General features: G+C 35.6%; 1 long non-coding RNA gene across 1 annotated transcript; it reads right to left on the bottom strand.

Moving 5' to 3' along the window:
* Window positions 1-362: 362 nt before the first annotated feature.
* LOC141415535 (uncharacterized) lies at window positions 363-13,593 on the bottom strand. Its single transcript, XR_012440504.1, has 4 exons — window positions 12,914-13,593; window positions 9,939-10,044; window positions 7,126-7,168; window positions 363-4,048 (listed from the first exon to the last, which is right to left on the bottom strand). It is a non-coding gene; the product is annotated as an uncharacterized lncRNA (long non-coding RNA).
* Between the last annotated feature and the right edge of the window lie 1,193 nt (window positions 13,594-14,786).

Below are 14,786 nucleotides of genomic sequence, written 5' to 3'. Positions count from 1 at the left end.
ACTGAGGCCAATAGGAAAAGGGGACCAGGAACTAGAGAAAAGGTTAGATCAAAAAGAATTAACCTAGAAGGTAACACCCACGCACAGGAAATCAATGTGAGTCAATACCCTGTATAGCTATCCTTATCTCAACCAGCAAAACCCCTTGTTCCTTCCTATTATTGCTTATACTCTCTCTACAACAAAATTAGAGATAAGGGCAAAATAGTTTCTGCTGGGTATTGAGGGGGGGAGCGGGAGGGGGTGGAGTGGGTGGTAAGGGAGGGGGTGGGGGCAGGGGGGAGAAATGAACCAAGCCTTGTATGCACATATGAATAATAAAAGAAAAATGAAAAAAAAAATGAAGTGTTTTCTTCCTATAACCACCATACAAGACTGCCACTTAATTTTACTAATAGTTTGTGGTTTCCCTTACACTTTAATAGTTATTTGAATACATATCTGTTAATTCCTACCAGCATCTAAGAACTTTAAGGCAAAAGTCTATCTCTGACTTAATGTCTACAGACCTCTGCCTTTTGAAAAATTTTTAAAACTTTGTTGAGTGAATAAATGAAACAATTTTCTACCATGGATGGGGAGGATAACAAGATGTGTTAAAATTGCACATCTGTCATTTACGTCATTCACTTAACACACGATGTCTGAACCTGCACTAGGGTAAAGGCACTTGGATGGGTCTTGGCAGAATAGAAAGAAGGTACTCAGGACCATCTGTCACAAAGTGAGTTTTGAATGGGAGGAACTGAAATTCACCATAATAACCCTGATAACTGTGTAACACCAGACTGCCACAGACACTGCACAAAGTTAAAGATGGGGTGAGAGATTAGAAGGACCTGATATGACAGATTTTCAGGGATGGTGGTAAGGAATGCTTCTTGAGTAATTCACTGGAAATGAAATTTAAACTATAGTTTGGAATTAATAAGATAGATGTAGAGCTGAAGATGGGGGAGGGGAGAGACACAAGATGGAGAGAGACAGAGACAGAGAAAGAGGGAGAGGGAGAGTGTGAGAAAATAATGGGTGTTAAGAGGAATACTACACTCTTTCACAGACAGCACATAGAATTTGAGTATGTGGCTTTTTAGAGTGGATTTTCCACTTCAGGTGTGGTGGCTCTCATCTAAAATTCCAGGGCTGAAGAAGCAGAAACCAGAAGAGTCAGAATTTGATGCCAGCTGTGGACAATATTCTAAGGATCCTATATCAAAAGAAGAAAAAAATGAGGGGGGGTTGGTGAGTGGGGGCATAGATCAAGTGGTAGAATTTTTCCTAGAAAGCAAAGTCTATGGGTTGAAACACTGAGGGAAAAAAAAGAGTTTACTGGATTGGAGATACTAATAGGAGTTATAGGAATTGAAATGCTGAAGAGGTCAGTAGGGGCCAGAAATTTAAGTCCCATTTATCCTTCCTGATCTTGCTAAAGCCTCTCAGTCCAAATTAGCAGAAATGTAGCATTTATATAGTGTGGACAATCTTAGTCCTTTCATCAGGTTTTTGTTTTTGAGGAACCTGCATACTATTCTCCATAATGTCTGTGCTAACTTATATTCTCAACAGCAATGTAGGACCTTTTTTTGTCTACACACACTTCAGCCTTTATTATTAATAATATTATTATCATCATCATTATTATTATTCTGATAATAGCCATTCTGACTGGGGAGATGTGGTATCTCATTATAGGTTTGATTTGTATTTCTATAACAGTTAATGATACTAAGCATTTTTCTCATATTTGTTGAGCATTCCTACTTCATATTTGAAGAGCCCATTCAGGTCATTTGCCTATTTTAAAAACCAAATTATTAGCTTTTAATTGTTATGTTTTTTTTTTAGTTTCTTCTATGTTATGAATATTAACCCTCTGTCAAATAGCTGCCAAATATTTTCTCCTGTTATGTAGGCTGTCTCTTCATTATGTGGGTTTCCTTTGCTATACAGGACTTTAGTTTAATGTAATTGATTTGCCAATTTTTTAATTTCCCCATGTCCTATCCAGTAAATGATTGTCTGTGCCAATGTCTAGAGATGATTCCCCCATGATTTCTTCTAGTTTTTTCAGAGTTTCATGTTTTATATTTAGGTCTTTGGTCCATCTTTGAGTAGATTTTTAACAGGGTAAGAGACAGGGATAACAGGGTTAGAAAGACAATACTAGTCTGGTAAATCTTGACAGTATTTAGAACAATGAGGCTCATGGGGAACACTGGCCTCCCAATGAAGCATCTGTCAGAACCTATTTAAGGTGAGGAATGTGGCTGCACTTATCTCTGTATGTTTCCCAGTTCCCAGATTATTGCAGGACCAGTCTGCTACTCTCTGTCTCTGCATCAGAGAGGTTACAGACCTGTGCTTTTAGAACCTAATCATTGGTAAAGTATCCCAATATGCATTAGATTCAAACTGGTGAATTTGTAGGACCACCACTACTCCCTGCAGGTTCCAATTAACCAGACCCAGAAAATTTGCAGTTTAAAAAAGTTCTCCAAAGCAATTCTTGTATGTCCAGAATTATTCATGATATTTTAAGACAGCCATTAAGAGCCAGGTAGAGCTCTTGTAGTGAATGGCTTTTCTTAGAAAGTCAAGGCACCTTCAATGTCATGTAACCGTTACTCTCTATATAATAGATAATGATTTCTTCTCAAAACCATTGTTGTGGGCACTCAGGGATGAGTAGGAAGTACTAGCAATTTATCTCCTGTCTAGTCAGCAATACACTGGCAGAAACTTTTGATCTAAAAACACAAATATTGAAAACTGAAAGCATGGAAAAAAGACATTCCATATACATAGTAATCAGAAGAGAGAAGAGAGTAATAGTGGCTATATTCAGACAAAAATTGTGGCTATACTAGACCAAAGGAAGACAAGAAGGGTGAGAGGCAAAGGAGATGAAAAAATGACATTGTATGTTTAAAGGCTCAATACTTTTAAAGATTTAACAAGTATAAATTTCTGTCCACCGAAAAATGAACCATTAAAATACTTGAAGCAAAAGTTGACAACTGAGGAGTGAAATAGACATTGGTACAAAATCAGGACCTCTAACCCCCTCCCCATCATCAATAATGACTATAACAGAGAGAAAAGAAGCTAAAAAGAGAGGACTTAAACAACAAATAAATTGAGTAGATCAACCAGATCTATACAGAACATTTTACCCAACAATATCAGGTTAGCCACTGCAGATAAAAGCATAGTGGTCCCTGAACAAATTTATAGCAGAATTATCACATGATATAGCAATTTGACTTCTAAGTATATTCCCAAAATGACTGCAAGGAGGGTCTCAAAGATGTATTTGTGTACTCATGACATAGTGGCAATATTCACAATAGCTATAACTTGGAAACATATCAGGTGTCCATCTATGAGTAAATGGATAAACAAAATGTGAGACAATATTACTGAATGTTACTTACTCTTAAGGGAAAGAAATTCTGACATAGGTTACAAGATAGATAACCTTGAGGACATTATGCTAAGTGATAAAAACTATTTTCATAATGAAACACTGTAGAATACCATGAAGAGGAGATACTTCAAGAGTCAAAGTCTTAGATAGAAAGAGAATGGTAGCTGCCAGAGCTGGAGGAAGGAGAGTAGTGAGTTATTTAATGAGTAGAGAGTTTGTGCTTTACTAGGTGAAAAAAGTTATGGAGATTAACACTGGTGATGGTTGTACAACATTATGAGCGTATTTCTTACCACTGAATATATAATTTAAAATAATATGATGATTACATTTTACATTATGTGCTTGTTGCTACAATAAAAACCTGGGGAAAAAGAAAACACATTAATTCAATAAAATGTCATTATTTCTTTAAATTTAATGATAGAGCTCTACAGGGAATAAGAGTGAGAAGGTACATTTCTTAGTTCTATTTACTATAACAAAATACTACAGACTGGATGGGTTTAAGACCAGAAATTTATTTCTCACAGTTCTGGGGAAAAGAAGATGTCAGCGCAGTTGGTTTCTGGTAGGAGCTTTATTTCTGACTTGTAGACAACCATGTTCTTATTGTTTTTCCTTGGTGGTGAGAAAGAGAGGAAAAAGAGATGTTAGAGTTCCAATGTTAAGAATTTGAAGGATATAACTTAGCACATAGCAGTCTATTTTCATTGCACCTTGAACTTTTGCCTTCATCACCAAGAAGAAGAGTTAGGAAAAGGTGATGGGTATGCCAGTGATACCAATATTTAAGCAAGTTACAAAGACAAAATTATTTTCTTAATTCTGGTTTTTCCTTTTAACTATCTGAATTGATAATGAAATGTCTGTATAAGAAAGAAAGTGTGTATTTGGTGCTCTTACCACACTCAATCTCTCCTCTGCCATATGGCTGACTCTGCAACAGTTAGCAGCTGTTGACATGGTATTATCAACTGTCAGAAAGGAGGTTTGCCTCAGCTCCTTTGGTGGATAGTAGATGCCTGTCATTTTAAGAAGCCAGGCCCTCCTCCCTCAACAGGTTGGAAACAGCCCTCAGAACTGCTTAAAGGCTCTCTAATTGGTGACTGGCCCCTACTTGTTCACATCTCTGTGACAGCTAACAGACTGTAAATTTGTTCCCTTTGGACTAACAATTTCCAGTCCTTGTTCACCCTGATCTCCAATCTGGGTCACTGTCACTATGAGTAATTTCACTCCTGATCCTGGAACTCTGAATCACTTAATACCTACTAGCTCCATTTAAACAAATTTTTGCCCCCACAAAGTTAAGGATATCCAGACACTGACAGAAAACCTTTGTTCCACTGCCCTTTGGTGCTCTCTCCTGACTGTAACTGGAAATTAACCTCCAGGCCTTTGGCCCAAAGGAGGTATGACAGTGAGAGGAGTACAGCATGAGTAACAAAATTTAAGGATGTGCACAAAAACTAAGTGAATAAAATATTTCAAAGAAATATTTTAAAATGTAAAACTATTTGTATAAGTACATGATGAACAAAACATCTAAATATATCAAAAACAGGACTTGTAACTTACTACATCCTAGCACTGAAATCCATTTTTTACTTAAAGGCAGAGTTCTAAGTGCATGGAACAGGGTCTGCAAGAGGGTGGGGGATTGGCACTGGTGGGTTGGGGGAGATGGCGGCGAAAGGGATAGGAGGATGAATATGATGCAAATAATGTACATATATATGAATGTAAAAATGATACCTGCTGAAACTGTTCCAGGAATCAGAGGAGGGGGTATGAAAGAGATCAGTAGAAGGGGTGAATTCAAGTATGATACACTTGATACATTGTAAGAACCTTTGTAAATGCTATGATGTACCGCCCCCCAAAACAACAGTAAAGATAATACATAAAGGGAGAGTTCTAATTCCACAGAGGATAAAGTCATCCTACTGCTGTTGGTCAATGTTTTCCAGCATTCAAGTTGATCAAAAATACTCATAAAATTTAGGAGACACCAACAACAAAACTGAGAAGATCCAAATGGAAATGATATAATAGTTAAATCATGAAAATCTACATTATTAAGAGAATAAAGAAAAATTGATTAAAATAAACATCTTCAGAGTCAAAAATCTAATGATAGGCGGACTATGAATGAAGAACAATCAAAGATATTCAATGTTTTATGTTTAATTTCTTAGAAATAATATCATTGTCCAAATGAATACTTTGATAGAAGGGCTTAAGATTAAGTTTAAAGAGATCATGCAGAACATTCTTCTTAAACTTTAATAACAGAAGTTCACATGTTTATCCCTCAATAGGTAGACCCATGTTATTTGACCCTTCAGTAAAGGATAAGTTAATAATTGGAATAATGTAAATGAGTTTCAGTTTGTATAGTCAACACATAAACAAAACATGCATGACAGCAATAATGCCAATAAGAATGTTACTAATATTAACATTCGTAAAGCAAGAAAAAGAAAGTCTGAATGTTATACAAGCACAGACATGTGGCCGGTCTTTTTAGAAACAAGCTTTCCTACCTTGTGTAGCAAGGACTCAAAATGTACTTAAACCTCTGTAAGAAAATCTAGTTTCATCATAATCTTTAGAATTGTAAAACTAACCACCAGAGGAGCAAAAGTAATATAACTTAAATGTTGATGGATCAAGAAATATGAATGAGTCCTCTCATTCAGTAGATATTATTTTCTATGGTTTGAATGTATTTCCCAAAATTGTATGTCATATTTTAATCCCTTCCAAAGTGACAGTATAAAAGGTAGAGCCTAAAAGCTAGTGATCTTAGTCACTCTTATGAAAGGATAATTTCTTTACACTAAAAGTGGGTATATTATCTCAGGAGTGAACTAGCTTTGTTGACTTTTTTTTTTTTTTGCTTCTTAGTTCTGTTTATTGATTTTTGATCATACTGAGGGTTAAACTTCAGGACCTTGTGTTTACAAGTGACCTGCTACTTAAGCCCTTTTTACTCTAAGTGTTTTGCAAATAGGGTCTTGCATGTATGCCATGGCCAACCTGGGCCAAAATCCTCCAATTGGGCATGGCAATCCCGTGTCATGGAGCCCAGTCATTAGTTGAGAGGGAATCTCATGAACCTTTGCCAGAGCTAGCCCCAAACCTAGGCCGTCTGATCTCAGACTTCAGTGTAGCTACAACCATGCACATGAGGCACTGTGCCCAGCAATTAGATCATTATAAAATCAAGTTTGACCCCCTTTTTCACTCTTCTAATTACTAGATTGCCCTTCTACTTTTCACCACAGGATGGCACAGTGAAAAGGCTCTCACCAGATGTGGCCCCTCAAACTTATACATTCCACCCTCCAGAATCATGGGCCAAATACACTACTATTGAATACAAATTACAAAATACACAGTCTCTATATTGTTATAGCAGCAGACAAAAAATCAACACACTATCTAAAGTTAAATAATAGGTAATGGGAGTATTGTTATCTGATGAACACCAACAAAACACAGTGTCTTATAACAGAGAGCTAGATAGTAAGTGGGGACTGGAGAACTCAGGCAGAGAATTTACTTTCATTTGGTATCACTGCATCACTTGACTTTTCAAACCTGTGTATCTTTTAATTTCATTCCAGAAAGAAGAAAAAAAGAAGAGAAAATCCCAAAGTTTGTGCAGCTGCAGGTCTTGGCACTCTTACCTTCCACAGCTGCAAGCAACTTTCCTATGGTCATGATCAGATGCTACAGGAACAGGAAACAAGAAAAGAGGGTGACACAGTAAGTTCCCTCTCTCAAGTTCACATTTTCTCGTGTCTTTTGTTCTTTGTGTGAGTGTTCTATATTCTCAATGGCCCAACATTATGAAATAATTCCTTTCACTATTTTAATCCATGATATCTAGAATTTCTTTAAGGTTTTGCTAAATTTTGAATCTGTTATATCTTGGTAACAGTAATCTTGACTTACCACACTTTTCTGTGATCCTTAAATGATTTTAAAAAAATTTAGAGAAGTATTCACTTTTCTGTAGTACTAACCATCTGGTTCCAATCTGCCTTGCCTTGGTAAGAATGAAAAGTCTGTGAAAGAATGATGACTATTACTGCTATCAGAATAAGCAAAACCTAATACATTATTAGGACAGTGTTAAGTGGGTAGGATTAGCATCATCACTCCATTCCCTTCACGTTTGCCTGAAGAAGAGTGGATTTCCCTGTGAATCCTAGTGAGAACACACCTGGAGGCTTTTGGGAGTAGACAGTTTCCTAGATTAATCATCATCCTCACATTGAATTGCTAAAAGCATGGTACATTAGATGCATGAAAATAAAGAAATCTGAACATCTAAATTTTCTTAAAACAGTGTCTCAAATGTCACCCCGTGGAGAAAGCTGGAGATAAATACGGCATTTCCCAGATGAATCATCAATACGTAAACACCAAAACACAAAAAAAAATACACACACACACACACACACACACACACGCACGCACGCACACACGCACGCACACACACAGAGTAAACATGTGGAAACACAATTGTCTATGGAAGTTTGTGCTTCATCAATGTAGATCCAAAGGCACTTGACACTAGTGAGGTTGACGGGTCTTCCATGGGACTGAAAGCCAACTGTGCCCAGGTCCTTGCTGTCAACAACACAGGTATCACCAAGCTACCTGCCATGTTCTTTGACTGGCAACTGCTGTGTCAACCAAGATCACACTGTTCACTTAATTCTGGATTTGTTCTAGACATTCTATTGCTAGATGTGTATGAAAGGTAAGGAGAAACAGTGGGGAACACTGCTTTGGATGAAGCTGTTGGGATATCAAAGGGTGAGCTTTCTTATTTAAGAACAGAAGTAAGAGAACACCTAAATCTCAGGAAGTACAGCAGTTCACAGGACCACTGACTCTCCAATTCTACTTCAGCACTATTAGAAGAGAATTACATGGAATATTTTTGTAAAGTACCTAGCAAAAAATAGGTAGTGTTATTCCCCTCATGCATTTATACTTTTGTATGCATAAATTCTCATGCTAACTTTTTCAATAAGAAAAACTGAGTATCATATTCTTCAGAGTCAAAAGAAATTCACCTTAATTTGAACATTATAGCATGAATGACATCTGGAGAATAATAACAAAAGTTACAACATAGCTTTTGATAGCTATTCTGATCTTTTATGAATAGTAATTTCAAGGTACAATTTACATATTAAGTAACTAAATGGAAACAAAGGTGAACCAATAATATCCTGGAGGATATCTCTCTTAATATGCTAGGAAGTTTTCAGTTTATTATGTAAAATAAAGAGTTTAATAAAGAGCATAAGGTACTCTAGTGCATTCTAATAAGAAACATTTTTTCAGCATGTATGTATGAAATTAGAACATAATTAAAAATAGAATTGTGGAACTCTTAGGAATTTTTATGCATTGCATACCAAAGATCTTCCCCTTTTCTAAGCTTTTACATCAAAATTCTCAGTGGGGTGTCTAGATATTACTTCAAAGAAATATCCAGTTCAGCTGCACAGAATATGGAATTAAGAGAGACACTCAATTTAAGAAACTGTAGCAATAACAAATGATATTTTAACAAGTGAGCCTTAAAAAAGGGAGGGGCTTGAATATTCATGACCCAAAGCAAACTGTGATCTAATGGTTGCCAACTTAAGCCCTCAGGCCAAATCCAGGCCATCTGGTTTTTGTTGTTGGAACACAACCATGTTTATTCATTGACATACTGTCTGATTGCTTTCAAGCTACAATGACTGATTTAAGTAGGTGCAACAAACCAAGCCTTTACTACTTACTGTCTGGACATTTACACCAAGTTTGCTACCCATGATCCCTTAAATAACTTGCTTCAAACCTACAGTTTGCTCTAAGCCCCATTACCATGAGAGAATATAGAGTTGGCTCTTGATATCTCAAGTTCTCCACCTACAGATTCAAAAAGGTCTTATCAAAATAGCTTTTAAAAATTGCAGCTGCACTAAATATGCACAGATTTTTCTTGCCATTTTTCCCATAATAGGACATTGTAACTACTATTCACAAAACTTCATTTTGTATTAGGTGCAAGTAACCTAGATGACTTACAGTATGTATGTGAGAGGATGAGTATAGGTTATATAGAAATTCTACATTATTTCTTGTAAGGAATCAAGAGCCCATGGATGTTGGTATCACGCATGATTGTTTGAGTCCTTGAACTGATCCCCTGAGAATACTAAGGGACAATGGGTTCCATTGAAGTTTGTTTTAGTCATAAGACTTGGTTTGTTTAGTTTGAATGCTGGAGAAATGTCAGTGTACAAGTTTGAAGCTAAGTCCCAGGTCCTGGTTAGGCATTGTCCTTGAAATGTAGAATGAGCTATATGGAACAGAACCAACTTAGCTGACCTGCAGACTTGTGTGAGTGAAGAAAAATAATTGCTCATTTTTGGTACACTGTAGTTGTTTGCTATGGAGAAAAGCCAACTAATACAGATGAGTGTCATACCTCTGCTTAAGTATTCTCATGGAGGTTTGATTTCAGTGACTGATGACACTGGAAGGATCCTGAAGACCAGATGTGGCTTATTCCTTCCTGGAGTCTTATTTCACACCTTGATGGGCACAAAAGAACAAATTTTCATTCCTCTACATATGGTAAGGAAAACTAAGTCAGAGTTTAGGCCACCAGACTTGTAGAATCATAGTTGCACAAAGTTTAAAATGGTATGGAAGTCAGTCACATTTTTTTCTGTTGTTGGATTACATGTCTAGATACTAAATTGAGCCTCAAGTAATAGAAAGAGGAGGCACAAGTGAACTTGGAGCATTAGGCCAAAGCTTTTGCAATTTAGATTATAATTTGCTCATTACTCCCAAATGCTTACTTTTAATGGGTAAAAAATATCATGAGTGGTTCCTCAGAAACTTCACAAGAAGCAACAGTTACATTAAAATGATAAAATTTCAAGAATTTAAATCTGTTAACAATATTGAGATGAAATAATTCAAGTATATGTTAAACCTTAAAAATTGTGGTTTTACATAATGCTTAGTCCTACATCTTAAATTATTAGACTGTAAACAAATCTTTTCAATGTTACTCTTCTTGAAATCATCAAGTTGAAAAACATCTGTAGTCCATTTATTCCAAAAGGATAATGAATGTCACAAATTTGTCACAGAAACTGGTAGTTGCTCTTGGCCTCAGAACTTCAAGTTTTTATTTGATTCTTGATGGCATTACTTAATATCACATTAAGTCTTTCCACAGCTGGTTTTTGCTGTTTTATAACAAGCTGGTACAGCTAATGCAGAACTGGTACTACAAAATGAGTTGTAGGCATCAAAATTTGTGACCACTCCTACTATTGAGTCTAACATTGAAATCCCAGAGCATTAATTTATCGACATTAATTTATGGATCACAAAAGTGATACCATTTTAGCCATGTAGTTTTTGTGCCACATGAAAGGCACACATGACTGACATTTAGGTATGATCAGTAATATGTAGAAATGCTGTTCCTGGTGTTCTTTTTAGAAAGGGAAGAGTCTTATAATTATTCCTACTGATTAACAAAGAGGCAATCTGTACTTCTTGGAATTCATTTCTCTCTATAAAAAATTTCAGATGTAGTTCCTAAAAAGAGGACAAGAATTTTCATATCTGTATTTTTAATGGAGCTCTATTTCTGCTTTCCTTTCCACCTGATAATTCAAATGAGAGAGGCTATGAACAATCAAAGAATTCAAATAAATGCTTTATTTTTTTTGATTTTGGCAGTACTAGTGTATGAAGTGAACTCAGAGTTCCAAGCTCTCAACCAACTTGAGCCACTTGGCCATCTAGTCAAATGAATGTTTTAATCTCAATGGTATCCATTTTAGTACTATACTTGATGTTGTATGAATCCTAGGTATTTGACTATACCTAATACAAAAAAATTCTATTAATGCATGACTACTTTTCTTATTAGAAAAACACACTTGTTGGTGACCCTTTCTAAACCACTGGGTCACAGGAAGCTTCACTCTTCCCTAACTACTCTTTAGGGAAGAGGCTTGTATTATGGCATACAATCTACTCATCATTAAATAATGAAATCTATTTTTCCAGCACTAAGATGTTGAAAAAAAAACACCCATAAGACACTACCCTTCATTCTTAATAATCACACAGTTGGATCAAAATAATGATTCATCCAGAGATAATGAAGGGGGAGAAATGCATACCTAAATGACTCCATCTGGTTGTTTCTGATTCGTTGCCATACTCTTTCCTTTCTCTTATAAGGTCTCAAGCTTCAGAAAAGTGAAGAACTTGTTTACCCACAGTATTTTGTACATTAATAAATGCTAAATACATAATTTTTGTATGACTGGATACAGACTATGAACACTAAGTTATAGTAAAGTTTAAATGAGTCAAAATGCATGAAGATCTTAGAATAGTCTTCAATATAAATGTTAATGAATATAGTTACAAAATAAGTTATGATGTATAATGGAGAATAGAACTGTTTTTAAAGTTTTAAATTGATCTTGGAAATTCTGGTAAGAACTAATGGAGAGAATATAGCTGATAAGGGTAGTAATGAAGGCGAATGAATAACCATGATGTTTAAGAATCTAAGAAAAACTCAGCGGGCAATAAGGGTGAGTATAAACTTACAGTATAACATTTGTTAAATTGAAATCATTAAAAGTGACAATTATTCCCTTATAATGAAGCATAATATAAGTATATTGTCACTAGATGAAAACAGTAAAATGAAAAGGTATGATTTGCTATATTGAATGTATTCTATGACTTAACTGTATTAATACAACATTAATATCAAAATCTTTTAAGACATTTAAAAGACACACTTTATTTCATCATTGTCACATAAAGGTTGATTTTATAAAACATTAAAAAAATTTAACAAGTCTTCATTTGAGGAATTGAGCAGTATAAATATCCATTGCTTCATGGGTTCAAGTTCTATTAATTAAAATCTAATAATAAGTAGTTTTTCAAAATGGGATCTACATAATGAAACATGACAAAAGGGCCCAATAAAGCAACATTTCTCTACTTACTGAATCTCAGTAAAGATTCAAAATACTAAGACTTCTTTTGCTATATTTAATATTTAAATATCTCTATATTCTGAGCCTAGATACTTGAAAAAATGATTATGTATCTAGCTTGTAGCAAATATTTTCCATCGACAACTACTACCTTCAAGGGAATTTAAATTATAATGCTGACAAAATCTGCTGGTTTCTCTTGAAAAGTGTGCAGTAAACTCATTAGGTTAACTCTGTGGTAAGTCAAACATGTTTCCCAAAAATGGAACCACTATACACATCCAGAGTATAATGTTAGCTAAACCCATCTGCAAACGACCCAATGAAATAAAATGTATCAGCTATACTTGACTTGGTTCCAGGAAAACAAAATTTGAGAATTACAGCTACATTATTTTTCTCATCTCACCTTCATTCATTGACAGGAATTTTGTAGGTCACCATGCTATTCACTTTGTGGATTGTGGTAATAGATGAATGAATGCAAAGCTCCTCAGAATTGGCAATCAACTGTGGTTGCAACTCTTCCTATTTTTCAAGTACAACCAAATCTTGGACTATATAAATCAATATATCAAAAGAACCTAATTGGGGATAAGAAAATACATCATTTGTCAAAATGAAAATTAACCTCCCTGTCTCTATCAAGGGACACAATGTAGTCTACTATTTAAAAGATAGTTTAGCCTGGTCTCTAAACACTAATTTATTTTCCATAATGCATATTTATTACAGTAGAGAAAACACAGTATTAGATTTTAATTTTTCTTTAAATTCAGGGTTTTTTCTTTATAGAGAAAACCATTTAAAATAGAGTAAGCATATAATGGCATAAGAAAATATAAATGTAAATCAAAAGAAATCTAACATGAAAAAGTGTTTGATGTCCCCACTGCAGAGGAGCTAATACAATAACCTTCAAATGACAGAGATCAATTTGGGAAGGTGACCGGGAAATAGTGAAGAGGTCAGGTAGCGAGGACTCAATTTGGGTTGCAATACACTTGTGCATGGAAGCAATGCTAGGAATCTCTCTGTATAGATATGCTTATCTCAACTGGCAAAAATGCTATGTATTTCTTAATATTGCTCATGTCTATTCTTCAATAAAATTAGAGAAAAGAGCAGAACGGATTCTGCCTGGAAGCGATAGGGGTGGGGGAGAGAGGTGGGGGAGGGGGGGCGGGGAGAGAAATGGATGAAACAATGTATGCACATATGAACAAATGAATAAAAAAACAAAAAATAAATGAAGTACAGTAGTGCTTTGTCTTTTTTTTTTTCATTTTTCTTTTATTATTCATATGTGCATACAAGGCTTGGTTCATTTCTCCCCCCTGCCCCCACCCCCTCCCTTACCACCCACTCCGCCCCCTCCCTCTCCCCCCCCTCCAATACCCAGCAGAAACTATTTTGCCCTTATTTCTAATTTTGTTGTAGAGAGAGTATAAGCAATAATAGGAAGGAACAAGGGTTTTTGCTGGTTGAGATAAGGATAGCTATACAGGGCATTGACTCACATTGATTTCCTGTGCGTGGGTGTTACCTTCTAGGTTAATTCTTTTTGATCTAACCTTTTCTCTAGTACCTGTTCCCCTTTTCCTATTGGCCTCAGTTGCTTTAAGGTATCTGCTTTAGTTTCTCTGCATTAAGGGCAACAAATGCTAGCTAGTTTTTTAGGTGTCTTACCTATCCTCACCCCTCCCTTGTGTGCTCTCGCTTTTATCATGTGCTCATAGTCCAACCCCTTGTTGTGTTTGCCCTTGATCTAATGTCCACATATGAGGGAGAACATACGATTTTTGGTTTTTTGAGCCAGGCTAACCTCACTCAGATATGAACTCACATATGAACAAATGAATAAAAAATCGAAAAATAAATGAAGTATAGTAGTGCTTTGTCTTGTCAGTGCAGGATCTAGAACCATCCTCTATAGTTAAAAGTATCTTTGAATACTTGAAAATAGTCCATTTTAAATGTATATATCATTTGCAGTTTTGCACATACCATCAAATAAATTCAAATTCAAAAGTTGCTGATTAAAATACTCACCATCTCTAGCAATAAAGGAAATGCAAATTAAAACCACACTAAGATTCCACCTCACCCCAGTTAGAATAGCCATCATTAGCAACACCACCAATAACAGATGTTGGCAAGGATGTGGGCAAAATGGAACCCTCTTACACTGTTGGTGGGAATGTAAACTAGTACAACTACTCTGGAAAAAAATTTGGAGGCTACTTAAAAAGCTAAACATTGATCTACCATTTGATCCAGCA

Source organism: Castor canadensis, chromosome 13, assembly GCF_047511655.1.
Source record: "Castor canadensis chromosome 13, mCasCan1.hap1v2, whole genome shotgun sequence".
NCBI lineage: Eukaryota > Metazoa > Chordata > Mammalia > Rodentia > Castoridae > Castor > Castor canadensis.
This window is presented reverse-complemented; position numbering and strand designations above follow the sequence as displayed.